This window comes from Cyanistes caeruleus, chromosome 2 (assembly GCF_971803275.1).
Source record: "Cyanistes caeruleus chromosome 2, bCyaCae1.hap1.1, whole genome shotgun sequence".
Taxonomy (NCBI): Eukaryota; Metazoa; Chordata; class Aves; order Passeriformes; family Paridae; genus Cyanistes; species Cyanistes caeruleus.
The window spans coordinates 13,560,224-13,586,089 of NC_141702.1; the positions used below are offsets into that span (position 1 = coordinate 13,560,224).

General features: G+C 35.2%; 1 long non-coding RNA gene across 1 annotated transcript; it reads right to left on the reverse strand.

The window, feature by feature from the left end:
- Window positions 1–540: 540 nt before the first annotated feature.
- On the reverse strand, window positions 541–25,866 carry LOC147654619 (uncharacterized). Its single transcript, XR_015282745.1, has 5 exons — window positions 25,755–25,866; window positions 18,283–18,809; window positions 17,202–17,304; window positions 7,662–7,712; window positions 541–661 (listed from the first exon to the last, which is right to left on the reverse strand). It is a non-coding gene; the product is annotated as an uncharacterized LOC147654619 (long non-coding RNA).

The following is a 25,866-nucleotide window of genomic DNA, read 5'->3' on the forward strand; positions in this document are numbered from 1 at the left end:
ACACAGTGATGAAATCTCCTGGTTTTTTTTCAGTTTAGAATATATTTAAAGTGGATATGGTCACTACTGGTCACCTCCTATGCTCTGGCTCACATCACACAATGACTCTTGAGCACCATGATCTGGATGAAATCACAAGGAACTGAACCCGTGGGTGTTTGGCCCACAGAAATGGCCTAAAATTAGTCTGAATCAAATACCTTCTAAAATATGTGCAAAGTCACTGAGATCGCTCTATAAATCCACTCCTATTTGTCTACACCACTTGCAAATTAATATCTAGTGAAGCCCTGTTCAATGATTAGAACTTTTAACCGAAACTTAAATATAAATAGATAACTGGTGAGTTAATTAAGTTCAGGCCCAGGTAAGTGCCTGACCACAACGTACAAATACCTTGGCTGTGGCTCAAGAATACTTGAAGTATAAATAAGTATAGATACTTGGACAATTTGCTGTTGCTCCATTCACTGTTGCAGCATAAATATATTTCTTAGGTTCAGCTGCAAAGCTTCTAAATAACAGCATTATCACCTTGTTCCTCAAGAAGCCTTCCCACAGTTTTCCCACAGTCCAGGTCTGCTGAATCTTCTGGATGCTGATCAGCTTGAGGACCACCTCAGCATGGATGGCAAACCTCCTGAGGCTGAGGTGGCAGCACCTGCAAGAAAGAAAGATACATTTTCTCCTTCTTGCCCTATATTTTCTTCTGAGCTTATGACAGGGTTATCAGGCACTAAGTGAAAATAGAGAGGAGAAAGTGAGTGACAACACATAATAAAAATATTGACTAAGTGTCACAAGCTGAGAGACTGGGAGATATGATGGGAAGAAAGGAGAATCTGCTAAAGTAAAGAGAAATAGGAAACTGGAATTTAAAAAAAAAAAAAAAAGTGACACCTAGGCCTTCTTTTCAAGGCCTTTGCAATAAATTAATATCCTATGAATTGACTCCACCTCAAAAAATATGCCTTTTTATTTTTTCTTCATCTGAAGCAAATTTTTCATTTTAGTATAAACTCTGTCTCATGTTATCAGAGCATTTAAACACTTACAGCTGTTGTAACTTCCAAAGGGACCATTCTGACCCACTTCTGTATGAATTTATCTTTCATGATGTGAAGCAGAGGGATTTTTGATAATTCCTTTTATATTGTTACAAAATATGAAAGTCATCTTAACACAGTAAAGAATAACATTTAAAGTTTAATGCTTAAAAAAAAAGAAAGAAATGAACAGCCAATCTCTAATATCTAGTGCTAAAGCTATAGATGTCTTAGGACAAAAAAAAAGATACAGTATAATATACCCATGGGTAAATCATGTATTTAGTTTTACACTGAAATTCAACTTTTCTAAAAGTAAAATTCTGGTTTTAATCCTTCCAGCCAGCTCTTGTGGTTCCTTTGACAATTCCTGACTCAAAAAAATTTAAGATATATTTCTTCATCTATTACTACTTTTTTCCTAGACAATTTTGAATAGTTAGTAATCCTTTACTGAGGTACGTTTACCAAAAGTGGACACTAAGTAAATAGTTATTTTGAAAGTGCATATAAAAGTATAATTGCCTTCCAATTTATGTCTGAAGTTTCCCAATTTATCCATGAAATAAGAGAAGCACACATGGACACACTGAAAATCCATGTTCCATGAATTATCACATTATCATGTGGCTTTTTCATCCTTCTTGAGGTCATTGCTTTTCAGAGCAATGGTAAACCTCTCATGCTACAAATATTACCTTTTTCTTATTTCTGTGTGCATGATCTTGTATTTATTTGAATTAAAGCACAAATCCTAAGGCCAGTTTCCTCCTCCACCTGTTTTTGTGAAATTTATAAAACCTGTCTCTGTGATCCGGTCATAAAGATAGCAAACTGAAAAAAATGCAAACTTATCCAAAAGAATTATACAAGAAGTAGCCTTGTTAAAGGAAGATTTCCTATTTATGTTTTATCCTAATTGACTGTTTCTATTCAGAAATCCGTGTTTTCATCTGCCCATATTGTTTTGGTTTTAGATCTGTTCTTTGTCTAGATTCCTGCTATAAATTTTGAATACCCTTCCTTCTCTGACAGTATGAAGCATTTCATTTTTATGGAAAAACAAGAAAGCTAATCCTGTTCTTTCATTAAAATTGATTTACTAATGTGAATATCACAAAACAACCATTTTTTTTTGTGGGAGCTGGACTGTATTTTTCATACACTGACAAAAACATTGAAGAACACTTGATTGGTGTCTGCTTAGCCAGATGATATTTTTCAGACACATGTCTAAAGCATATAGGAGTACTAAAAGTCAGTCTTAATGACTCTGAGAGAATAAGAAGGACTAAGCTCCAAACATCCAGTTTTTAGTAGTTGACTTATGCTTTCCTCTAATCTCTGCTTTTAATCTAGTGTTGGCTCTCAAAAGAGAATAAGGATTCTTAAATGCTTGACTTACTAGAAGGTAAATTTTTGTTCTATGTGGGCATTATTAAAATCAGCAAAGGAATAGAAATTTTGCATGATCTTTGATTAAATTGCATGATTACTAACAGAAGAAAAATAAAAATAATTATATACTTCAGGCAAAAATTTATTTGTATGAAATTAATGCAATTTATGTATTAAACACTGTTCTATAAGATTTTAGATTGTGTTTCAAAGCAAAACCTCCTGATTAGGTTTGTTCTCTTCCTGACCCCAAAATATGATTAAGTTGTATGATAGAGTTTAGAATTATTATCAAAATTGAAAAATTCCACCTTTGTCTCAAGGTGAAATAAAAGATATTAGTCAGGATCACAACATCATGGATTGAAGTACTGTAAAAGCACAGAAAAATTTGGGTACAAACCCAAAAATACAAGAGTGCACAAAGAACTGCACTTAGAAGTTTGTAACTGCTGTTGGCACAGTGGAAGCTCAGGGATGAACATATATTTAGTTTAAATTTCTCTCATTTATATAAAAATTCTGTCTGGAAATGAAATAATCAGTAAACTAAACAAAAATAATAACAATATAAAAGATGTTACTATTAAAATCTAGACCTGGAAAAACAATACATCCAAATCAGAACAATATTCATCAACAGGGAATAGTCAGTGTCATTTGAAAGTGCTTTTTACTTTAACCCAGAACTTCTGGCTCTTGTCTTTTGAATTAATAAAACATGTTCTGGAGATGATTACAATCCTTTTATAACTTTATATACACTGCAGTACAGATGTACATTATCAACTATAATTCTATAGCAATATATTTGAGATGAAAGAAAAATTACAGTTTTACAAACAGGTTGGGACTAATTAGAACCTAGGTTAAAGCTTGTCTTAGCTATTTTCAAAGCTATTAGAACTACTACATTATTAAAATATTAGACAATTAAAACTAATATAATTAGTTTTAAAACTTCATCTCAGGTAAAAAATTGCCCTTATGAAAACATGGCATCTAATTTTTGCTTTTCCATTTAAAGTTTTGGATTTTTACACTGGAAGCAAATTGGGTGTTCTAATCACTCAAATCCTAATCCAGCGGGGTATCACATTTAGATTTTCAGATCTGATTCGTAATCTTTTGACCAAAATACATAAAAGACACATGGTTTCTTACAAGGCTCCCAGTTTGAGAAAGTCTGTTGCTGTGGTATAAATGTATTGTAGAATTTGCATATGGTTGCACAGCCACACAGTAGTCATAATATTATAAATGTAATTATTTGTGTAGAAGCACCACTGGAAAAACAGTAAATGAAATAATACTGTAAACTTTTAATAAAACACATTTTAAAATGTCACTGTTGTTTCAGTCCCATGCATCAGCTCAGATTTTTATCTGAAGTCTAACTATTTCTGATTATCCAGATTTACTCCTTGGCACATTTACTGATGCAAGGCAGACACAGGCAGACACTGTATAATTCAGTGTTAGGCACAGCAAGCCCAGTTGCTCATTTCTTGTTCTTTAGGCCTCTAAGGTAAGAAAATACATGACTTTGTTTTGCAAGCAGCCCAAATTCAGTACCCTGGGAAAATTACTGCATATTCTTTAGACAATGCACAGCCCCAGCCCATAATGCTCAAATAAATATAAAGACCTAGACAGCAAGACCACCAGTCAGGAGAACTGAGCACAATCATGAGGATGATAATTATGTAGGAAACAACAGATTTTTTTCATCTCTAGCCTTGAGATTAAGTGGACCACCATAAATTGCATTGCATTAAAAGCAGTTAATTTCTTTTACGTCTCATAACAGGATGGTGCCATCCAAAGTATGGGATGGAAACGATCCCTGGCTCATGTTAAGCTCATAATGTATGTTCATGGTACCTTGTCCAAGACAAAACTTCAGCAGGAATCCTACTGAGAAATGAAAGATTTAGTCAGTCATGTGGCAGAGCTCAGCCTTCCTCCCTCATCCTTTTGAGCTCTCCTGTGTAATTTGCCTCAGTTGTACACACACATCTGTAGCTCAAAGAACACAGTAAAGCTTTTTTCCTGCTCAGACCACTAGAGCAGCTTTCAGATGTCTGGATTAACCAAAATGATACCTGATCAGGCTGTAGAAATAGAAATAGTTGCAATCAGAATTGATTTAGTTGTATGTGTTGTCTTCTGCACTATCCATTCATCTTCTGTTACTGCTTTGAAGCTAGTTACATCCTCTGCACTTTGCACTCTCCTTTCAGAAGTGCTTCCCCTTGGTCAGCTGAGTTTCTACTTCTTGCTTGTCTTGAATTGAAATCTTTTGTATTTTTAAATAAAGCCAGAATGGTGCCTACAAGTCATCTTGTTCCTGGATTACAGTCAAATACACATGTTTTTAGGAGTAATAAGTGAACTTCATGAAAAGTCTTTAAGAAATATTTTATTTAGCATTGGTAATAAAATTCCACTCTTAAAATATTGTTAAATAACAATCACACTGCTAAAATCCTCCAGATAACATTTTGTCTCTTAAGTCTATACTTTAATCTAAGCTAAATTAGATAAAATTTCTTTGCAGAATTCAAGAATACCCATACAGAGCAGGCTCTTTCTAGAACTTTCTTGGTTTTCTCACTGTATTTCTTCCCCTGAATACAACAATGCAGGGATTATTTTGTCTCCACTGGCAGGATTCATCAGGATAAATATAGACATTGATGTCTGAACTACTTGTCTAAACTTTGGATAATGTCAATGGAAAGAAACAAATACTCTTTGCTTGTGATTCATTTCACACTAAAATAAAAGTCTAAAATAAGTCAGATGAATCATGTTCCAAGAAAACCTCCTTCTCTCCATTACTTATAAAAGGACATCAGTCAATTAGCTCAGATAAAGAGAGCTACATCTGCTCTAATGAATCTCACTCCAGATATTTTCTGGGTTGGTACACTGCCAGTCAATCCAGCCCTCCACGTTGTAGGAGGTATGGGAGCAGGAAATAAAAACCTTACCCTGAAAGGGGAAACTGTTGTCTGTGTCTGATGGTGGCTAAACCTCTCTATCCCAAAAGGTGCCATATGCAGCACTTTCAAAAAGGTAGTCCCACAACTACTGCAGAAAGCTGTTCTACCACTAAAGGATAAATAATGACCATTCTTCTATCCAATCAGTCCTCACAGATCTTCTCTTCTGTATTCTTTTTGGGGCTCTGACACCACAGTTCAAAAGCTGTTGTGAGTTCTATGGTTTCCTGCTCATTTTGTGTGGAGGAAGTCAGAAATAAGCATCTACAACAGCTGAAAATGAGAAACAATGCAAACTGTTTTCACAAGGCCTTCAGGCCATAACAAAAGATGGCTACAGTTTCCTAACACTTTTTTAGTGTTTTTTAGTTTTCACAACTGCAATATAAATAATGTCATAGTGAAATTTCAACCATCATTTTCTAAGAAAGCTTGATTCTAAATTTTTGTGGTTGGGATTTTAGACTTGGTTTTCAGTCATCTAAAAAGACCTTCCTTGTTGCATTTATTTTGTTGTTCTGTAACAAAAAAAAAATTGAGAGCATTGGATAACTAGCTCTTATTTGCCTCAAAATGTGTCATTGTAGCTTACTATCAATCTGTCAGAGAAGTAATCACTATTCATAAAATGTCATCAAATATGACTATTCATAACATCACTATTCATAAAAATGCCATCATTTCTCAGGTATTGTTTAGCACTTTTGGGGCCTAGTTTTCAGAAGTGATGAGCATTTCTGTGCTTGGAGGAGCCAGCCTTTTGTGTGATTGTGTGCTATAAAAATCACATCATGATACTGAAAGGGAACTGAAACAGAAAGTTGTTAAAAGGTAAGCAACTCACTTTGTACTGAAATTCCTGTGATTTTCCAGAAAGATTTGTAGGTCCTAAGAGAAGCCTTTCCAGTGCATTTAACAACAGACATGACTAATGCAACTAGTGTAATAGCTTAATGAGCTTTTGAGAAGTAAAATCAGCTCTTTAAAATTTGTCCATATATCACTAAGCATTTTATCTTAAGTTGCAAACAAAAACCCCTGTGATTATTTTAATTAACCTTTCTGTGACAGCATATAGAAGTGGATGGAATAGATAGTCAATGTTAATCAATCCTCAAAAATGTGTTCTGATCAATATTAGACTGATTTATGTATTATTAATACCTTGTGACAAGAACAGGGAAAATAAATTTTCATCAACCTCAACAGGTGTTTTCTCTTTATTTCACTTGGGCAGGTTTTTCACATGAGAAGGTACAACACTGGAGTCATTCAAGCTGCTCATCCCAAGTTAATTATGTTCTTAAGCACTTTGCTTTTTCAGAGTGTCTGTGATAAGTACAGTGCAGCCTCAGTCCTTGGTGCACAGGAATAACCCACTGATTTTTGGACTTTCTCATAATAATAGCCATAATAACATGCACACAGCAGAAACAAGCTGTAAATTGAGGCAAAAGTTTCCTGTATGACCTTGATTATGATCTTCATTCTCCTCATCTCATATCCATTTTAATTAGCAGGGTAACTGCGCAAATGCACTCTCTGAGGCTAGGAAAGCTGAATCTCAGGAAAATAGATAAAATCCTATGTATGCAGAATTTGAAGCTATCACAAGTTCTAAAATACACTCTACCACCATGTCTGATCCATTGAATGGTCACAGGAGGCTCAATATCTGCATCAACCAAACAGCCCCTTTCTTTCACTTTGTGCCCTGTATCCGTTTTGCTAACATATATATAGATATTCTCTCCTCCTAGTAACTTTCTGAGAAATTAAAAATCCAAACTTCAGGTGCTTTCTCTAATTAGTTTAGAGCTTGTCTGAACAAATTCCCTTTTCTTATCTACCCTAATGGCTGTGACTCACAGCTTAACACGACTCTTTTCCCTTCAAATATAATATCAATACAAGCAGTTCCTGTTTCTATCAGTTTATCCTGCTCTTTCTAGTTCTCATGTCAAACATCACTTTTCCTTGGCATTCTTTCTACACTTCTCTTGCAAATCTCTAGGGTCCTGTAACCAATTGAAAATCTATTTCCTTCAAGCAGTGATTCAATTTTCTAAGTCTGCCTCTAATATACCTTTGACAATGTTCTCATTATGTTTTTATTAATCCTGCTGATGGCCATCTGCCATAGCTATAATTATGAATTCAAATGTGTCTTTCAATTTTTAAGAGGTCCAGAAATAAAACCTCTACTTACTCTAGAAATCAACTTCTCAGTGATGGGCTTCAGGCATGACAGTTCCTGAAACTGAAAATGAATTAAATTAGAAAACATATAGATCTCTTAGAAGGCCATATTTGTTCCTGTAAACTGACAAAACCTGTTAACATACAAAAATCATTCATTGCAAGTTTTAAGTGTTATTCCTTATAAAAGTGTGCAAATACCTTCTTTTATATTTATTGTACCATTCCTAAGGGCAATATTTTTTTAGCATTTTTTTCTCATCCTCTAGGCATAAGGATGGCTGGTGTTACTGTAGTCAGGTGTGGTGGGATGATATAAAGTGCTTTCCACCAGACTGAATGCTTCTCAGAAACAAAACTTTAGTTGTTCATATTTCATTTACCATTTATCTCTCTCACAGGCTTTTCCTCATCTTTAGTTTATTTTTTATTATTTTCCCCTGCCTTTATTTTTTCTCATCCCCCTGAACAATGTCCTTTCCTCCTTAAATTTTTTAATCTAATTTCTTAATATACATTTTGGCTAACAATTACAATTAATTTCCAGTCATTATACACTACATTCTACTTTTTTTCCCCCCATAAGTTTCCTAATAAGCATGTGAATCCTCTTAGAGACCAGAGATATCATTAAGGTATGCAATTAGACACTGCAAGATTATGTATGTTAATTAGCTTCAACCATGTTGAGAGGGAATTCTCCAGGCTTCAGAATAACAATATTTTGGTGACTTATATTAACGTACAAAGAGCATTTTGGTGAATTATAGTAATACTGTAAGAAGAGCAAAGATTTAGAGAAGCTGAATTAATACAAATTTAAATATTTCCACATGGAATATGGATGCTTGATGGTAAGTAGGATATATAATTATCATTGCTATAAAATAAAGCAAAGATTTTAGAAATGCATTAAGACTGGAAAACAAATATACAATGCTAAAGACTATCTAGCCAAACAACTGAGTCAGCACATATGGGATTTATCTTAAGCCTTAATAAGAAGTACTGTGGTAATTGATGTATTTCTTCATACAATTTGGTGTTTTAAGCATTCCACTGCAGGAGAGCTTCCATAAGGGCAGATCAGATGCCATATGGTTTATGCCATAAACCCCAGAAAATTTTACTCATGAAAATGTAATAGATATTAAGATGGCCAAGAGATTAAACAACCATAAACATCTGAGTTACTTGTGTGACTTTTTTTTAAAGCACAGAATTAACAAAACAATGTGCTGCTCTACCTCTTCTCTCTTTCCAGAGAGGGGAACCAGCTGACACTTGCAACAAGATACTATTCCACTCTCCCAAGAATGTAAAAAGAGATCCCCATGGCATTTGCTAGTGAGTAGCATAATAGAAATCAGCTCTAGTTCCTCAGATTTTTAAAATTGTTCTGTACTTCAGGCACACAAAGGACTGTTGATACACATAACTTTTTCTTAATCTGTTGACCCTGGTGAACTTAAGCTACTTCACATTCTTCTGAATTTATTTTAAACTCTAAAAAGATAATAAAATCAAAAGTTATCAACTGGAAGAATAAATTAGTAAAATATGAATATGGTTTAATTTAATTTAATTTTTTCCTTTTCAGCTACTTTTCTACTTTGGATATTCTTTGTTCATATTTAGTAATGCCTACTGAATTTGGCTCCCTTTCTTCAGCATCAAACCCTTCCATCATTTTCTCCTTATGTTCACTGCCAAACCCTGAGTCCCATGAGCCATTCAGTAAAAAAGGAATTGCCATTCCTTGAGGGCTTTCCTGGTGGGTTTTGTTTTATTTTCCTTACTAGCACCATCGTATTAATTGTAATAAGTTTATAGCAGTTTTCAGGATTTCTGCTACAACAGCTTTAAAGTAATTTATTGTTGGATGTAACAAATGTCATAGCTCACTGCTTGCTCTTGACAGAAATCATGCATAACATTTATAATGCTGTTGAGACAGGCAGCGTTTACAGTGCTTTTCCTGCCTTCACCTTTGCCAGCTTTAGGGTTCTTTTCTTGAATTTATAACCCACAGCTCCTAACCTCAAGTGTAATATGGAGTAATATCTGCATTATTATAATCAGATAACCTATACAGTGTGGTTTGTAACTTTTAGATTTAATGAATACACAAGGCATAATCAGATTTTGTATGATAATAGATTTTCATTAATTTTCAAATATAGGGAGAGGAAAAATAAATTTATGGTAAATATATATTTTTATTTTATTTTTCACTATAGATGTGCATTTGTTTTATTTTCATGTCTGCTTTTAGTCATGGCCTTTTTTAATCTACTCAGATAATCAAACTGAAACAATTTTATTTTATCTGATTTTGAGAGGTCCCACTGTTGGAGGTACTTTGCCTTTTCCTTGGGAAGTACTAAATCACCTATAAACATGCAGATACTCAGCCTCCTGGTCTGAAATATCTAATAACTGGTAGAAAAAAAAATGCTACTGCATGAAATTGGAGAGCTACTTGCCTGACTGCTTTTTCCTGTTTGAGGAAAGTTAGTGAGAAAAGTGTCTTGGCATATTTCAGAAGGATATTTATCTTTTGAAAATAACTATTGATTTTTAGTTTGTAATTTGAAACTAATTAAATAGATCTGAGTTTCTGAGTCAAGTTCTCATAGGTTAATGGGAAAAAGGATGTTTCATTGACTAAGCTGCTAAGTGTTGCTTGAGAAAATGTATTATTTTCTTTGTTGTAGTAAACATTGCATTTATGACCTTGGAAATTCAGAACTAGAGTTGCAAAGTAATGTAGCCACTTAAGGATGTAGTTGAGCTAGGAATGGTGATTTGTTCATTTTTTGCACCACTGAAGAGCAATTAAGGCTCAATCTAACTGTTGGTTGGAATTAATCTCCATGCTGTAACTCACCTGCAGAGGTATCTATCCAGTAAAGCAGTCAAAATTTTGGCAGTAGAACATTCTATTCTGATTCAGCTTTGTCCTTGGCCAATTCTTACTCTTCCAGACTATTCCTAAATGCACTCGGAGCATTCAAAGGAGTAGGGAATAAGTTTCCAAAGGCAATTTGGATGAATAAATAATGTTTGGAGGCAAAAAGACTAAGCCAGCAGAGAACATGCCCCTACACCCTGCAGGCCTTACATTAATTTACTATCAGATAGATATAGCCCTTTCTTCCTGGAGATGTACTCAAGTTGGCAAATGTTGCCAAAGAGAATATAATTAAGCAAAAATAACAGGTTAATGAAACTCTCTGGCTCCCAGATCAGAATGGCTTCTTTTCTGCTTGTCTTGGCAGGAGAGCAGAGCCAGCTACAATCTGTACACCACATCCATGTAACCCTATTCCAGGCAAAAGTAATTCTGCCTGAGGGTAACTGAGCTTCTCCAGCTGGCAGGAATGTGACACTGTACCTTCAAGGCCTGTGGAGTTACTGAGCTAGATCATCAAATGGTTCAATACTTTTGAATATATGCCATCTTGTTTGAAAGAACAGGTTTAAAAATTGCATCATTTTTATTTAATTCAGTCTTCACCAAACCTAAAATTTCCCACACTGATGACTGTTTATGTCTTCATCCTATAGTTTCTACAGCCAGTTTCTACTATGACTGGCATATTAAGTGTTCACATGCTTCAAATTACTGCAAACATAGCAAACCATCAGCTTTGCATTTGATCTTCCAGAAACATTTTCACAATGAACTTTCTCTCTTCAGAGGATACAATTGCCAGGATTCCCTCTCCTGCATCTGAGTTTAAGGTGGCACTTTCCAGATTTTTCAAAGAATATAATACAGCCAACTTGAAAAATAAGATAGTTTTCCTCTCATGGAAAAATCAGTCTACTGATCATAATTTAAGGTGATAAACTAATACTCCCAAGACAGTAGAATCAGAGCTTCTTATTTCAATGTAGTTTACCTTGATTAAGAACAAAAAAGTCCAATATAATTTGAAAGGCAGCAAATTATATTAGGCAGGCTCTAAAACACACTTCAGTCACAGAGTTGATCGAAGTCCTTCATTAAAACAGTACCCACAAATTTGTTTGTTTTTATCTCCTTTAGGGTGCTCTGAACTCCTGCTTTATTGGCCTTCTTCAATATGTTCCAAGTGAGTGATAGCCCCGAGATAATGTGATTAAGCAGTTCTAAAACTTTAAGAGCCAGTGAAATTCCACCTACTGAAAAACATATCTTTTGGAGAACGTTTCAAAGAAATTCAGTAATATTATAATGCGTCTTAGGAGCCATAACAAGTAAATAGTGTTGGAAAATGTCTGTAGACACAAGCTCAGCATCTGTAAAATCTGTCAGTAGTAAACTGTAGTCCTACCTTCTGGCCAGTAATATTCATTTGAAAAGAGCAAGACTAAATAAGGACATTTTCTTTAATAATCCTTTCAGCAGTAATTCAAATATACATAAAAGTCCATCATATATTACACATAAAATGCATGTTAAACTACTTATTTTCACTGAGATTTTACTGGCTGTTCCAAAACTAATGGCATACAGGTTCATTATGATGGCAGTGATTCCTTTACATCTAAAAATTTTGAGCTTACCTAAAGTATGATATTTGGAATGTAAAACTTCTTTTTTCTGTCTTTGGGAACCAGATGTGGAGATGAATGTAGACATCCAGTCCTGGTCACCAATTGAGTAAAAGTGAGAAAAACCCCACAAAAGGAGAATAAAGGAAATGTTGAATTCATACAAAATTTTTTAAGCTTGTAGTGATTCATGAAGTTCCTTATCAAAGCCAAATGGTATGTCTAGAACTCAGGTTTCAGGAAATATTTCAGGCCAATCAGACTTTTCAGAATGGAAACTTTGGGTGGTTTTGTCTCTGTGGGGCACTGAAGCTGTATCAGAGCTGTTTTCAACTGGTCTCAAAAAGAAAAGATACAAACTATCATGTAGCATAGTAATTTCTAGTTGATGAGATTATTTTTGAACATGGAAATTGAACTCAGCTATACAGTGACCAGAGAATCAGGAATTTCATAGTGCACAGATAATGGTTTTTTTCCACAGATAATCTTGCTCTATATGTCTGTCTGTTCCTATGAGCAGATATAAGTTTTAACTGTCATTTTGATGTTACTTAGAACATCAAAAATGCCAGATTACATCCCATAGCTATGAGTAACTTTGACTCCAAATATTATTACATGTTCTTTGTAAAGCCTCAGTAGTATGGAAATATATTCTCTTACACAAAACAAGTCACACTATAATTTTATAATCTTTTGGAAAACAAGGGTATATTGACAAAAAATTTCCAATTTTTTTTTCTAAGGGAAAATATGAAACCACATTTTTGAAATCATGCTCTTGAAAGAAAGAATATTTAATTTAGAAGGGTCTGGCTGTAAAATTACAGCATAATATACAGCAAAATAACAACATTTATGAAATCCATCAAATATGATCACCCTTTGGTGTAGCATCCTTTGGCTCTTTTCCAATGTGGCTAGCTGGTTTGTCTCTTCTCAAAAGATAAAATCAGCAAAAAACTTCAATAGTAGAGTTGTTTTTACATCATAAAATATTAACTGAAAGTCTTCTTGTGCCACCACCATGTACTTCCAAAACAGCTACCTACCCCTCAAAAGTGTGGCAGTAGAGACTTTATCTGGGCACAAAGTGGGCAGGCAGCTGGTGGGGCTGGGTGGGTGTGCCTGAAACTGCTCTTTCACACCAGATGGAGCAGCCACATCCAGACAGCATCTGCACACCCCAGGCTGCTCCTGGATGCTCACTGAGTGTGGTGTCTGGGCTGGCAGAGATACCACAGCTCTCCATGCCCTAGCCATTTAGTTGACTAGGACACACACAGCTATGGGGCAGAAAAAAAACAAAGACAAGTAAAGTAAAGTGAATAATACAACAAATAAAACCAGAAAAAAGACAGGTGTTCCACCTTATCCAGTCCCTGACATCAGGCATTTCATTCACTGATAAACTGACAAAAATCTTCAATTACATTGAAATTCTCTGAGTTGGGTCACCCTGCCTTTGATAACAAATTAAATATTTTTATATTTTTATATTTTTATATTATTTTTATCTATCTATCTATCTATCTATCTATCTATCTATCTATCTATCTATCATCTATCTATCTATCTATCTATCTATCTATTCCAAGATGAGTCATGGAGGCCTGAACCTTCTATCTCTCGTCTTAAATAAGGCAGGAGCCTTGTTCAGCAGGGTTGGTGCCTGGCTCACAACTGCTCAATGAACCCAGTTAGACACATCCTCAAATCTCTGATCTTTGAAAACTACATATTGTGAGGACTGATGCTGTTGTGCCTACAGAGTCCTTGAAGAACAGCTGGTTTTTAGACAAAGAAAAGAGGATTTTTTTCTGCTGTTAGTATTTTTAAATTATTCTTGGCAAGTCAGCTTTGTCCAAGATACAAAATTATTTACATGTTGTTTAAGCCCCTCTGTTCAAAATTAGATAAATTGAAAAAACAAATTTTACTCAATATACAAAGTCCAAGCTAAGTATTTTTTTCTCATAATGGGAAGCTTCTCTTTAATAGTCTCAATTTTTCTATTATTTTTCAGATACATCTTATATAGAAATAAGTTAAAATAACCAGTTTTCTCATTTCCCTCTCTCTATATAAAATCTGCTCATTAAGAAAGATTATGGACTATTAATTTGATGATTCTGAAGTTCTACAAAATGGAATGGTGTAAATGGACATAAGGAAAAACTTTTGTCCTCCTTTGATGTAAATGCATTTTGTTGTGAAAATTATCCTCTAAGAACTGCAGTCTTTGAACATGTGAATGACTTTTCCTAGCTTTGAAAAGATTTCACAATAATTTTAACAATGCCTTTATATCTTAAAAGTAATAGATTTCCCAGTATATTTATATTTCTGGATAAGTAATTTTTGAATTAAAATGATATAACCAGAGGAGAATTTTTCAATTTTCTGTTTTTATGACATTCATTTTGACCTTTCACATTTACACTGAATATTTCCTTCTCTGTCATGAAGAGAACACTTCTTCTTGAGAACACTAGAAATCATTCTACTCATTACCAGTTCAAAGTAGGCACATTTTCCAAAAACATCTAGCTGGAGGAGAACATTAGTCCAATTACTGTATTGGAATACATTTCAATTGCAAGATGCAATCTAACCAGTCTTACACCAATTTTCAGTGGATAGGTTTTATTCACCAGTAAACCTTGAAAAAGTCTTCAAAATTTAAAAGTCAATGACAACAAGGAAGCTTTTGTGAGATGAGATGTTTCTCAAGGTATCTTGATGGCTGTTTTATTCTTCTACACAGCACAGTGATTTTCACGACATCTTATGTTTCCTCTGAAATCTGTATTCAATCTGTATAGAGTTTATATGCCATGATAATACTCTATAGGATAACGTTTTGTTTCGTTTTTTCTCATTATCCTTTGTAAGGAAAACAAATGCATGTGTTGCTTTCAAAACTTTATTACAAGAAAAAATATCTTCTAAAGCTATTTTTGCACCAATGGAGAAAAGCATAAGCTTTAAAAGATAGATGTATTTTTCAAGATAGAGTACATTTTTTCTAAATCTTGTTCCAGTTCATTAGCCTTCAGCCATTTATTTTTCAGTCTCACTTGTACTTCCTCAGAGTCACTATTAAAGAGAATCATGATAAATAAAAGATACTCCATGGGCCTTTCTGCTACTTAGTGCAGTGCTTAGTATAATGTTTTTTGGATAAAATTTGCTTTGTATGTGACTTGATAATTTACTTAAGTAAGTGTAAAGAAAATACTTCACCTACATTAAACACCTGACTACTCAGAAGTAAAACTTCCCAGTTATCCCTTTTTAACCCATTTAGAACATGACATCCCTCACTAAAAGTGTTTAGAAAATATGTGATATGAAAAATACGTATGTGTTGGCTGACTTTAAGACCTGATAGAATTTCATTATCTATGACTGGAAAATAATAATGGGAAGAACTAGTGGAGATTCTACCCTTCACAACTGGAAGTATTCCCACCTATGTTTGACAGTTCAGTTGGTCAGGCTCTGGCTTAAGACTTGTGATTATTTTCATTGTCATCATCTTTCAGTATAACCTTAGAAAGGCTATTTATCCCCTCTATGTTCCTTAGTTCCTAGTCTGTCTTGTCTCTTAACCTTGTCGGTTTTGGGGGCTTTTACAATACTTTAGGGAACTTTATATACTCCCAGAATACTGTTAATAGTAATAGATAATATCTTCAAGAAGTTCTGAAGGAAAGTAGGGAAAGATTTATGAATGGCATTGTGTTATCTGTGGTTTCATGTTCAGCAGGAAAAAATTGTGTCCACGTGGAGAGAGGAGCCCACAATGGAGCAGGGCTGCTGGCAGGACCTGTGACCAGAGGATCCACGCTGGAGCAGCCTGTTCCTGAAGGACTGCACCCCACAGGAGGGACCTGGAGCAGGGGAAGAGTGTGAGGCATCCTCCCTGGAGGAAAAAGGTGCAGCAGAGACTGTGTGATGATCTGAGCAGCCTCCATTCCCTGTCCCCCTGTGCCCCTGTGAGGGAACAGGGAGAGAAATTGAGTGAAAAGCAAGGAAGGGGGGAGTAAGGGGAAGGTGAGTTTAGGATCTGAGTTTATTATAATGATTTGCAATAAGTTCAGTTTCCTTAAGGGGAGTCTATTTGGCCTGTGACAGTCACTGGTGAATGATCTCTCCCTGCCCTTAATTCAATATAAAACACATAGACTTTAGTTGTATTTTATCTCCCCTTCCCAGCTGAGAAGGACAGTGATAGAACAGCTTTGGGGACGGAGTGGGGGGCACCTGTCATCCAGACAAGGTCAAACCAACACAAGAGTCTTTTCTTTATTGACAGCATTTTTACTGTTAATTTTTCCAAAAAAAAAGAAAAGTACATTTTTCAAGTTAGATCACTTCCTTGTAATTTTTGTTGCAGTATGCAAATTAAAATTCATCACAATATCATCTAAATACATCTTCCTTAAAACAGCATGCCTATTTCAAATCTAATGCAGGTATGTCTCCATATACCACTGAAATACATTATCCTTCTGTTTTATGTTGAGGAGGTGCTTAACTCTCCTAGAAGTAACATGAAGCACTTTAGAATAAGAAGTAGTTAAAATTTTTGTTAGCCTAATTTCAAGGAGTATTTGAGATGAGCATAGAGCAGCAGATTAATATTTTTTCAAAAGATTTTGTCTAGCACAAACTCAATTCCAAAGATGACATGTTATGATAACTATAAAAATTAGAACCTTCACCCTCTCCTTTCCTATAGATGATTCAATCCTACCTAATTAACTTTTTTTTCCTTCATCTTCTCAATCACCTGTAAGAGTATGTTCAATGTATTCACCTACTCACAAGTACTGACAAAAGTTCAGAAGCGTATTCCAGGCAAGCCAGAATTAAATTTACTGGTTTTCTTCTCAAAGATATTTGTTCCTTTTGTAGCATTAACTTGCAGCAGTCTTGGTATCTGTTGTTCATTTATTTATTTGTTTATTTTTTTAAAATTATTACTTACATTACTTACACTTATTGTCTGTTTTTTTCATAAACTTCAAAACTTCTGTTTTGACTTTTAGTCCAGCCATTAAAAGCCAGATGCAGGCAAAAAACTCAAGACAGAGTGGTACCTAAAGTAAGAAAAAGTTAAAAAGGAAGGTGAAATTACAATTCCCTTCAATTCACTGTCAAGGTTCTTATGAAGAGTGTTGAATTAAAGATTTTCCTGAAAGTGAAAATAAAAGCCCGCTAATGTAATTTTGCTGTGTACAGGTAATACCACTATAGATTAAAGGCAAACCTCACTTACCCTTCAAATACCTAATGAAAACACATTTCAGTGACAGAAAATTCTGCAAATCAGTACTGTATAATATTACAAGCTCTGCATTTAGTAATATGTGTGATAAACTGCAGAAAATAATGGTTATATTAAAGTACAGGCTAGTAAAAGTTGGTGCCTTTGCCTCTAAGTTCTAACAATGAAGGTTATAAGTATTTTTAAACATAAGAAGTTTCAGTGTTGTGATTTCCATGCAAGCTGGTTGATAAAAGACATGAATCAAGGTTTGCCTTCCACCTGTTTCACATAACCTTGAAATCTTCCCACGCAGAGAGATGAGCAGTAATTTCTTCAGCCTTCCCAATGGCTTGGCAAAGTTAACCTTCTTTCCTGGATTGCCATCAAAATTCCTTGTTATCTAAGAGTTTAGACTACAAGGGGTGACACAGAAACAATGTGTTTTATGTTGGAGAATGGAGAAAATATTTCAACAACAACCTTATGAGTATGAGAAATGGAAGTTATAGTTACATATATCATTTTTTTTTCCACAGTGCTCAAAAATGCTGCACACTAAATGCTTACATAGTGAATTCCAATCAAAAAGTGTGAATGATGAAGCTATATATGAAGGGACTTTCATGACAGCATGATATGATACAATTACAAGAGGTGCCTCTCTCTAAATTAAAGTACAAACAAGATCTACCAGAGTAAACAGTATAGATTTTATTTAACAATAAATGTGAGGTAGAGAGATAGAAATATGGGGTGGATGGGAGAAAAGAAAGAGTGTGAGAAAGAGAAACAAGTGCAAAAATTTTACCACCACATGGATCCCTGCAGCAGGGTCCTTCTTTACCCTGGTCTCCAGTGGTGGAGGTCCCAGTGTACCACAGGGATGTACTGCTGGATGTGCCACTTCTATACAGTCCAATTCCTAGTTATCCATGGGATGTAGGTGCCATTCCCACAACTTGGACTGGCATGAGTTTCCTTTCCCACAGTTTACCACTGTGTGAATTTTGTGTCCAGGCCAGTCCTATTTTAAGTTCCCTCAGGCTGCACAGTAGAATTTTGTCCAATATGCTAATTCCAAATCTTCACCTTCATCAGGCCTGGAATTAATGTCTTCCTGTTTTGCCATCTATATTTATCTCAAGTTCCTTTTGTGGTGGCTTATCTTATGGGAACTTCCTTCTTGAGACATGCAATTGAATTCTTCAACTCCTCACTGTCCTGGGGTGACTTTGTGAGCGACCTGGGGTGAGTCACACAGCCCCATTATAATTTTCAGAGTTATATGGAGTTCTGGAGGAATATTTACAAAGGATTTTGTAGAAAGATGCTCCACTTAAATTAAAAGGGAAAAGGAAAAAGGAAGAGGTAAAAACATGTTATCAAAACTAGAAGATATTCTCTTATGCAAATCATGCTAAATACATTTAGTAAGGCATCTCTAAAAGTCTCATAAAATGTGAAAAGTGAATCTGAAAATGAAATTAGATAAAAATATTACTTTAAAAAAAAGCACTTATTGTAGGTGGAAAACAAAGATAAGTTTAAAGTGTATATCTTATTCAAATGACAGAAAAAAGTATGGAGGTATCTAAAAATGCAGAAAAATAATCTGTATAAAATTCTACTTCTCTTTGCAAGGAAGCAGCTGACATTTTTAGTAAAGTGCTTGAAGTAATATAGTTTTAATATACTGCAATACATTTTGAAAAAGTTTTCAGTTTGATAACAAAAATTGTCATACTGCCTTTGAAAAAATCCCCCACTTTGCAGACTAGAACCTTTCTGTTTAAACAAAATGATTTTGCACCATGTCATGTCTTTACAAATGATGTGAATAAGTTGGACTAGCTAGAAGAGCAAGTGGTTTCACTCATCATGGTTTAGGGCTTTGGGTTTCTCTCAACATTTTTCTCTCATGCTATAAATAGTTGAATAGAAAATATATTTAAGATAATAATCATGACAGTTGTGTCCACTAACAGGAAAAGAAACAATGCAGCACTGAAATACAGGAAATTCTTCTTAATCATGAGAGAAAAGATATTATTTAAATGTGGTTGGCACAGGTTGGCCAGGGAATTTGTGGAGTCTTTATCCTTGGGATTATTCAAAATTCAGCTGAACATAGTACTGGGCAGCAAGTTTTAGCTGATCCTATTTTCAGCAGAAGGATCAGACTAGTCTGGTGCTTTCCAATCTCAGCTGCTCTGTACTCCAGCAGAGTGGCTTTGGATATGATAACATGGAAAAGCCTCAGAACAGGTGGTATTTTTGGAGGTCTAGCCAAAAGAAGCATAAAGATTGACTATCCTAAAATACCCTCTACTGCTGAGTTAGAATTATAAAAATCTATGGAAATGTACACACTGCTGAAGAATGTCCATGAAGTTTCTTTCTAGACCACTCCAAGTGTTGACAATAGTAAATAAAGGGCTTGCATCTTTCTCCTGGCCAAGAGTGAAATTGTCAGGAGAGAGAGGAGAACCATCACATCCAGTTCCTTCAGCAGGTTTCTTTATCACAAAGCTGTACTAGCCAAGTAACAAGGCAGCCTGGTTTTGAGCTAGCTCCATCCTGTGCCAACCATCAAGAAGCCCCACTCCACAGCAATTTTTTGCATATAGGGTTAGAAGAGAAAGGCATAATTGTCAACCTTAACTGCAGCAGCAATATAGCTGAACTGTATCTTTGTCTATTTTTGTGTTTCTTGAGGGTGAGGGATCCCAATTTGTATTTTCAGGAATCTAAACTATTTTCTCTTTTCAATTGGATTAGTAATCCACTAACCTTGTGACTGCCTCTTACAGAGCCTCAAAGCTGTGCATGTGTATTTGCACTTTGTACTGCTCTGCTGGAAGAGCAGTTCACATATGCTGGAAGCTTTGCCATTCCAGTCCTTGTCTTTACTGATCCCATTTAACCATTCTGACTCAGCAGATCAAAGCCAGCATCTTCTAACTTCTTGGGCCACAAAAGAGCTTCACCCTCCTCATGCAGCTCCTCAAAAGCATGGGGTCTCAAAGGCACCTATTCATCCCATTTTATCTATTTCTAAGGTCTTTGCCTAGCCCAAGTTTAAGAGGTTGAGGCTGGAGAGTTTCCTTTGCTTTCATCTGGTGAGTGTTCCACCTCTTTGACCTCACTGACAGCTTCTCTTGAAGTCAGCCAACCCAAATCTCTTTTGGGTTTCAGCTGGTTTTCTTAAATCCCTGCACACACACGCACAATTAAATGGCATAAGAGGGGGTAGGAGAGCACATGGTTCTGAGTACTACATGTAGGGAAAACCTAGGCACTCTGCACTAGAATGAGATTTATGACTTTCTGGGGCATACCCCTTATTTTGAAAAATTGAAATTCCTGCTTTATACTTAATTTTCATTAACTTTCATTTTGTAGAAGGATGTTAATGAATTGAAATTTTGTAATCTCACAGTATATTACGGGGATAATTTCATTAAAAAAAAAAGAATGGCACAATAAAAAACATGAAAAGTCTCTTACTGAAAAATGCACACTGAAAGTTCAATGCTGAAATATATTTCAACAATTTTACTCAAAGTCCCACATATGATATCAATTGATCTTTTATAAATCTTAGATAAATAAAAAAAAAGGAAATCCCACAAAAAAGAAATAAAATATACAGATATGCTTTTCTTTTAAGAAATTAAAATTAAGGAACATTTATCAGGCTTGGCAGAATCCTTTTGTACAAATTAAAAATGGACTTAAGATTATCATTTTCCATCTCACACCAGATAATAAAAAAAAAAAATCAATCTGAAGTAAAATTTACTAAAGGATATATATGTACCTTGAAACTGTATTTTTCTGCTGAAGATAAGCAGAAAGACTGCAGTCTATAATATAGTCAAAATCAAAGGTTTTTGCAATAGTGCTTGAACATGGATAACCATCTGGGCAATTTAAATGTTTAATTTTCTAGTAGAAATCTGCCTATCTTTCTGATTCATTTTTCTGCCCATATTCGATAACTAAAGTACATTTTAGGGCACAAGAAAGAAATATGCAACTCCAAAAACACTAAGAAAATTCTTTTGTTTTCGGGCAGTTAGGGACAGTCATGTCTAGCAAACAAAAAGATAGAGTTGTAAATTAATTAAAGATATTTCAAAATATCAGTGAAATCTTTGTACCAGTACAGTGTTTATATCTCCTTTTATATGTGCTTTGCTTTAATATAAGGTTATTTTTTAGGGGAAAAGTGAAGCAGAAGTCAAGCTCCTGTGTTACTGCCTACTTTATTTGGCATAAACTTAAGAAAGTGAGAACTGAGTATCTGAAAAGGGTGGGGTGGGAGTGGAGACAGGGACAGGTGGGGAATCAAGGAAAGGAGCATAACTGAGTAAATCAGATACAGAAGCAGAACTTTGGGAAATTGGGTCCTATTCCCAATTCTGCTGCCAGGCTGCCTGGTGACTTAAAGCAAATTACTTCACTCTAAGCTTTGGTTTCTTACAACACAAACTGCAGATGCTGTCTTGCAGTCATGTGTTGAGATTTATAGAAGGAAAAAGTATTACTCTGGTATCAATAATATTTTCTCACAAGACCCGTATTGCAGCCATGTGCCAGGGGATGCCAGTTGATTGACTGGTGGGTTCTACCTATTTACTGTCAACAACAGAGCACAGAGATACCCAAACAACAACATGAAAGTAATATCCATGGTCAAAGTTATAAATCACTGCTGAAAAATATTTAGTAATACTTGATGCAAATTCTGCTCTGTAAATGAGCCACCTTAACATGTGTTATGCAGAAAATCAAATGAGTCATTACTGAATATTTGTTTCATCCTTAGAAATCAGAGACAGATGGGGAAAACACGATCATCATCAGATGCTGAAAAACTGCAGAATTCCCCAAATCTTTGGAATGAGTTTCCCATACAGCACAATTGCAGGATTATTTTTTTAAAGGGAATGAAAAAAATTTAGACATAATTTTTTTTATCCATTATTTCAGTTCTCCTTGCACACATTGTATTCCTATCGAGATATAATTCAGGTAGTGCTGACAGTTTTGACACAAGTCATTCATAGAGCACTCCTAATTGCATATAAAATAGACTGGAAGCTGCCTCAAGAAATTAAATGATTATTCCTCTAGTCCATAACAAGATTCTGAAGGAGTTCAAAAGCTCCTGTGCACTTTAGTGGCCCTTTGATAGAAGAATAAACTTTGTGCAGAACTTACACGACAAAAAGTGGGGATGTCAAGTCAAAATGGAAACACAAGGTTAATAAATAGAGGAACAGGTAAGAAAAAATTTATTTTATTAATTAATTAAAACTGTAAAATTCATAGGTAAACTTGCCTGAAATGTAAAGTATTAACTAAATATATGTGCAATCAGTACAAGCAGAAGAGTATATTTGTATTTATTCATTTACAATGGACCATTTTCACTGAAAGAGAAAGAACAAACTTTAATTAAAAAATTTGCTTTTATTTTCCCCTAAGGGAAGAAGCCTGTTTTACATTACATGTGGAAAAATATATTAAAGTAAATATTTTTACTGTAAATGTCATGCATCTCAGTACATTTTAATTTCATGAATTCCAAATCACTCTGACATCTTAGACTATTAATGTATGGTAAAATATTTGTTTTAGCAAGAATCAAGAGGCTTACACTTGACAAGAAAATCTGTGGAGTGGAAATATGAGAAGCATTGCATAAATAAGCAAATAGTATGAGAGACAACAAGATGATGAAACAGAAGCACATTTCATTTTTAACTTTGCTGATTATGAGTAAGATACCAGGTATATTAATCTTTCAAAGCTGTTCTCACTCATCTCCAGGAATGATTTATGTCATCAGATCTCAATGACATGTTCTATGATTGAATGCACTTTGTTTAGCACAAGGAGGACATTCTCTATCTATCCACAAGAAACTTATGAGAACTAGAGATGATACATGTTGGGACTCACATCAGCTCCTCTCTACCTTAGCAATTGAACCTTGTCATCCCCTATGAGAGAGGGAATAGTTGACATCTGGACCCAGAGGGCAGTGAGCAAGTGGCCGTGAACAGCACAGTGAATCAGGACTTGCCTCTGAAAAGGGGGATCTGCAAGTCTGGCCCAAGGAGTACTTTTTGAATTGACTTACAGGGTTTTCAATTCAGTAGAAACTAAGGAGCAGAAACCAGGACTCTGAGCTGACCCCAAAACCCAAAAGCCACAAGAGACAGACTGCTTTCTGCTTGCTTTCCTTCTAGCCTCTGTAATCTTTTTAACCCCATCAGTTCTGTTGCAGCTCCAACAGACTGCATGGAAGATGCCTTCTACTTGCCTAGACTTGCAGCTGCAGCGTGATCCCAAAAGATCTGCTTGAATTCCTCAGGTCAACCAAAATGTATGACCTGTATGTCTTCTTCTCAGTAATTGCTCTAGTGAGCGTCAGAGAGAAATGCATGATGCTCTGAAACAGCCAAAACAGCAAGCACTAAGAGCTCAAATGTCCCTACAATTTGTTCCTTTTACCCACTGATATCCACTTAGCTTGGATGTTTCTTGAGCACCAGACTTTCAGGAGCCTTTTTAGGTGTCTTATTCTCATTTTCCTGAAGCTAAGTGGTGTTGCAAAGCCTGGGCCATCCAAGGGGCTTTTGCAGATGCTGCTCAAATGCACTTAATTGGGCCCAGGTGATCAGAAGGGAGATAAAAAGACAGTGTCTTGCTGTGCTTTGTAGTTTCCCACAGTCTCCAGGGTACCCTGTGGCACTCACCTGCCCTTCAGCACCCACCATGGTTAACCCTCTCCTCCCATCCTTCACTCAGTTATAGGTGAGCACTGACTCTCCAAGTCATAGAACAGGATCATAATGACCATTGGGTTGGAAGGGACTTTTAAAGACCATCTTGTTCTTATCCCCTGCTGTGGGCAGGAATGTCTTTCACTACAGCAGGTAGCTCAGAGTCACTGATGTTTATCTTATCTGGTATTTTTATACAGGTGGAACAGGGGAAAAAATGTTTGTCAGCTCTGGGTGGAAGGTACTGTGCATAGAAGGGTGTCAGATGAACCTGGGACAGAAAATCGAGCCACTACCTGTTGCAATTACTTGTGTGAGAGAAATTAGATTGTTTTTCAAGCACTTGTATATTTTTATCTTGTTCAACTCTCCTGTTTAGTCCTTTTTTTTTTAAATATTACTTATATGACCATTTAGTTAGGCCCCAAGTTATGTGTGTGTGGGATGCTGCTCATAAATATTTAAAGATCTAATTGCTAGAGATGAATTCCTTTCCAGCTACAACACTAAAAAACACAAAGCTGTCACAATGTGAAAACCTCCTACACTCTGTAATGCTGTTCTGTCATGGCCATTTTTGTACCTTGTCTTCCTGTATCATACCAAATCTTTCAAAATCCTAGATTTATGTGATTTCACGGTATAAGATGCTATATATGTAAGAAATTTTAAAACACTTGTTTTATACAATCTGGTAGAATATATCTCTACAAGGACTTCAAAGGGAAAAAATGGGAAAAAAGTATGTTCTGATAAACCAAACATCCTACCAAAGCCCAGAAACAGCATATTAAAAAGCACAGAGAGGATTTATATAACCCACACTTCTTGTTATATATCGTTTCTTGAAATTAAAGTAATTATGTTGTTACAGCCAGCAATTAAAATGAACATAAAATTGTTTAGAAGCCAGTGGAAGCTCTCCAGGTACAACGATTAATGGGTCCTGAAATATATTTACCTGTCATAAGTGCTTACAGCACAAGGATGAATTAAAGACACACTTATACTGGAATTAAAAATAGACAAAACAACCTGACACTCTCCTCCAGTTGCAAACTTAAATATGAGAAATACAATAATTAAATGTCAAATATTTTACAAAACTAAAAAATAATGGGCATTCTGTTCCTATCCATTTATAAACAATATTTGATGGGGGGTAAAGGGGGAGACACACTACTGAATTTTCCACAGAGGCAACAAATTCATTTTAAGCACAAGGGGCTTTTTCCATATAGTGTAGTGGATATGTGTAATGCTATTACCAAGAAAAGAATACATTACAAAACTGCACCAATGTCCTTGGAACAACTTCTATTTCTGCTTTTGAAACAGAACTTATTCTATTAGTAAATTGTTTTTTAAATTTGAAATATACTCCACTAGGTATTATTTTATATACTTGGAAATCTCCGTGGTTTAGTTTTCTTTGCTTGTTTTGTCCTCTTACAGTACAATTCAGTTCACAGTAGCCACTTACCTAGGCTAGTGTTATCCATTAGTTTTCAAATCTTTCTTTCTAATGATGGTGTAGAGAGAGTGTGTCTTGATTTCATCCTAAAATTTATGCTGAAGACACATCTGATGGGTAC